Source organism: Tupaia chinensis, unplaced genomic scaffold (assembly GCF_000334495.1).
Source record: "Tupaia chinensis unplaced genomic scaffold, TupChi_1.0 Scaffold143647_1, whole genome shotgun sequence".
NCBI classification, from domain to species: Eukaryota; Metazoa; Chordata; class Mammalia; order Scandentia; family Tupaiidae; genus Tupaia; species Tupaia belangeri.
Genome location: NW_006203496.1, coordinates 778,987 through 783,219, shown reverse-complemented (window position 1 = coordinate 783,219; position 4,233 = coordinate 778,987). Strand labels below are relative to the sequence as shown.

Sequence of the window (4,233 nt, the reverse complement as noted above, 5' to 3'; positions counted from 1 at the left end):
ACTTGTATCTTGCATAAGAAGAAATTAGGAGAATTGTTCCAAAAACTTACATTAAAAACTTGAAATACCAGGAACTAAAGCTGATTATTCAACTGACTTAGGGCCTTGCTATGGAAAATGATATACAACCAGGTATTATTGTTTTTATGCCTAACTTCATTGTTCTAGAAACGCCTCTTCTTTTTTCTTTCCTATGATTTTTCCTATCATCTCCACCTCTCAGAATCTTACTTGCTCTTCAAAGTTTAGCTCACCTCTTCTTCCTCATGTGAAAACTTCCCCAATCACACCAGAGTGCACATTAGCTTCCTCCTCTGAGCTACTGCTACAATTATTTCCCATAAACACCACTGATACTCTTCATATATTACATATGTGTACATCCTGTCTTCCCAATCTGATGGTAAGTGCCTCAGAAGGATCTCTTAATAACATATGTACTTATAGCACCTTACACATTAGCTTATTTAATCAACTGCATGTAAGACTGTGAAGATACAAAATTGAATGGTACATGTGTCCTGCAGTTGAAAAGCTAACAGTTCAGTAAGGCCATACATAAACAATTTTTGGTGAGTTATTTGGTTGAAGATTTAAAAAACAAAAGAGTATTAAGTAAACATGTGGCCAGGAAGACTAGATGAAAAGAAAAAAAGGATTGGTGGTTATTAATCAGGGTAGGCTTCCTTGCGGAAACAAACAATGTGACTTAATACCATAAAATTTCTCAATCTAGTCACATTCCAGTGTGGCCAATAGAGAGCTTTGCTCCATGTAGTCATTCGGGGATCCAGGCTTCCATCAACTCATGGTTCTGTTGGAGTTCTCTCCATTCATGAAATTCATAAGGAAATATTGAGAGAACACAGAGGACACACCTGGGCCTGCAAGTGACACATCTCCCTTCTGTAAAAGGGGTCACGTTGGTGGAATTCAGTTCCATGGTCTTAGATGTCACAGGATGGGAAGTATGGTCTAATTGGGTGGCTGGAAAGGGAATACTCAGGTATTGGTAGCTTCTGCCATACTAGATCAGGTAGGACAAAAAGCAAAGGAAGACAAGTTATGAGACAAACTCCAGTTTTCCCTCTCCCTTCCTTCAAAGAAATGGACACCAATATAATAAGCCTTCTTTGCGAAAAGACCTCCAAGAAGAGTATGGGGTGGGATGCTGCAGAGGGAAACTCCCCTCTTTTTTTTTTTCCAAAATAATCTTTGTCCTATGACTAGCCAAAAGGGGAAATGAAACAAGTAATGAGAAAAGTGCTCAAACCATGTAAATACGTATGTCATCTGAATTACAATGCAAAAATAACCAGGTATTTTTCCTTTTGTGCTCCCAAAGGACCTGGATGATAATGGGGACTTTTCTAATCATTATGTATACAAGCTCTGAGGAAAATACCTCTTTAACATCCCTTTTAGGGTTTTCTGGCTATTCTGCAAATACCCTGATAATGAGTGACAAGCTATTTGAGGAGAATTTGAGGCCACATGGGAAAAACAAAGACAAAAATACCCTGTTCATCTGAGAGTAACAGTCGCACAAGGTCAAGCAAATCCAGTTCAGAGAGCAGTAGAGGGATCCTGCCAGCTGAAAGAGACCCATAAGGAGGTGAAATGAAAGGAGTGGAATATTACAAGAGGCTACAGAGATATTCATTGGAGGAAATAACTAAGCATGGCTTGCTGTCTATTAACTTTTCCATGCCTGCATTTATCAAAGATTTTCTTTTTCTGTGTGTGTGTGCCAATTTTAAATAGTTTTATTTAATACACTGCATTTTCCACTCACAATACAGTGCTTATAAGGTGCAGTGTTATTTTTCCCTGTGCACATGTTCCATATTCGAGAATTGAGAATGTCCACTAATTCACTATAGCAGCTGAACTTTAAGGTTGCCACAGAATTCACTATGAATTGGGGTCCTTCAGTGTTTTACTGCATGTAACAATGCTACATAATCTATACTTGAGTTGGCTTAATCAGCCTCTTCAATGTGGGGGTCCTAAAGAAGCACCACTGGATAGAGGAGCATCCCCACAAGGAAAGCCCCCAGGCATGCCTCTGGGCATTTTCCCTCACATGCCTCCTGCACTCTGGTACAGCCTGAGGATGATGGGATTATAGACTTTCTCCAGCTCCTTCTGCTGATGCTCAACCTTCTCTTTCTCCACAGTCTGGTTCTTGTCAAGCCAGTTGATTTCATTACATTAGTCAAGAATCTTCTGTTTGTCCTCAGCATTGATCTTGCCTTAAAGTTTCTCATCTTCCATAGTTGCTTTCATGTTGAATGTGTAGGACTCTAGTGAATTCTTGGAAGACACCTTGTCCCTCTGCTTCTCGTCTTCAGCCTTGTACTTCTCAGCCTCCTGGACCATGCGCTCAGTGTCCTCCTTGCTCAGACAACCCTTATCGTTAGGGATAGCAATCTTGTTCTCTCTTCTGGTACTCTTATCCACAGCAGAGACATTCATGATGCCATTGGCATTGATATTGAAAGTGACTTCAATGTGAAGAACACCACAGGGTACAGGAGGTGTGCCTGTGAGTTCAAACTTGCCCAGCAGGTTGATATCCTTGGTCATGGCACGCTCACCTTCATCAACCTGAATGAGCACCATGGGCTGGTTGTTGGAGTAGGCAGTGAAGGTCTGTGTCTGCTTGGTAGGAAAGGTGGTATTGTTTGATGAGGACAATCATTACTCCACCAGCAGTTTTAATGCCAAGCGAGAGAGGCGTGACATCCAAGAGCAGAGATCTTGGACATTTTCAGACTTGTCTCTTGATAAGATGGCTGCCTGGACAGCTGCACTATAAGCAACAGCCTCATCATGGTTGATGCTCTTATTCAGTTCCTTTCCATTGACAAAGTTTTGTAGCAGCTTCTGAATCTTGGGGATATGAGTAAAGCCACCCACCAGGACAATGTCATGGATCTGTGACTTGTCTAGTTTGGCGTCCTAAAGGGCTTTCTCTACAGGGTCTAGGGTGCCATGGAATAGGTCTGTGTTCAACTCTTCAAATTGGGCACAGGTAATGGAGGTATAGAAGTCGATTCCTTCACAGAGGGAATCGATCTCAATACTGGCCTGGGTTCTAGAGGAGAGGGTATGCTTAGCATGTTCACAAGAGTACAAAGGTGCTGGACCGCTCTCTTGTTCTCGCTGATGTCCTTCTTATGCTTGTGCTTGAACGCAGTGATGAAATAGTTGATCATGCAATTATCAAAGTCTTCTCTACCCAAGTGTGTATCTCCAGATGTAGATTTGACCTCAAAGATGCTCTCCTCAGTAATGAGGATGGACACATCAAAAGTGCCACCTCCCAAGTCAAAGATCAGCAGGTTTCTTTCAGCTCCAACCTTTTGGTCTAAATCATAGGCAATAGAAGCAGCAGTTGGCTCACTGACAATCCTAAGCACATTGAGACCAGCAATAGTTCCAGCATCTTTGGTAGCCTGGTGCTGACTGTCATTAAAATAAACTGGCATGGTAACCACGGCATTGGTAACAGTTTTCCCAAGGTAGGCTTCTGTGACTTCCTTCATCTTGATCAGAACCATAGATGACACCTCCTCTGGGTAGAAACTTTTTGTCTCCCTTTTGTATCCTTCTTGTACCTTGGGCCAGCCTGCATTGTTCACCACCATGGAGGGCCAGCGCTTCATATCAGACTGGACAACAGTATCATCAAATCTGTGTCCAATCAGATGCTTGGCATCAAAACTGTTGGTGGGGTTCATTGCAACCTGATTTTTTTGCAGCATCACCTATCAATTGTTGAATATTGGTAAAGGCAACAAAGCTTGGAGTAGTTCGGTTCCTCTGATCATTGGCAATCATCTCTACTTTCCCGTGCTGGAAGACACCCACACAGGAGTAGGTGGTACTGAGTTCAATGCCAACTGCAGGTCCCTCAGACATGGTTGCTTCCATGTAGACCTGTCTCAACTCGCAAAGCTCACACACCAACCTCTGCAGCTGCCACCATGTTCAATGAGAGCTCAAAGGTTTTCTAAGTCCCAGAAATGTGTCAACCTAAAGGAGACCAGCAAAGTAGAAGGCATTCTCGGATGCTTCCCACCTCACTTTTGTACACCTTAACACCTCCTAGACTTTCTCCTCTGCCTCCCAGATGGCATGGCCTCTCACCATCTACCAGCTGCTCATGAAGGATCGCCCTGTTTTCCCCTACTCTACACCGTAAATTGGGATTCTGCTCAGTCTGAC

The 4,233-nt window shown here is 42.8% G+C and overlaps 1 pseudogene; it reads right to left on the bottom strand.

The window, feature by feature from the left end:
* Positions 1 to 1,982: 1,982 nt before the first annotated feature.
* On the bottom strand, positions 1,983 to 3,927 carry LOC102480110 (heat shock cognate 71 kDa protein pseudogene; annotated as a pseudogene).
* Positions 3,928 to 4,233: the final 306 nt, after the last annotated feature.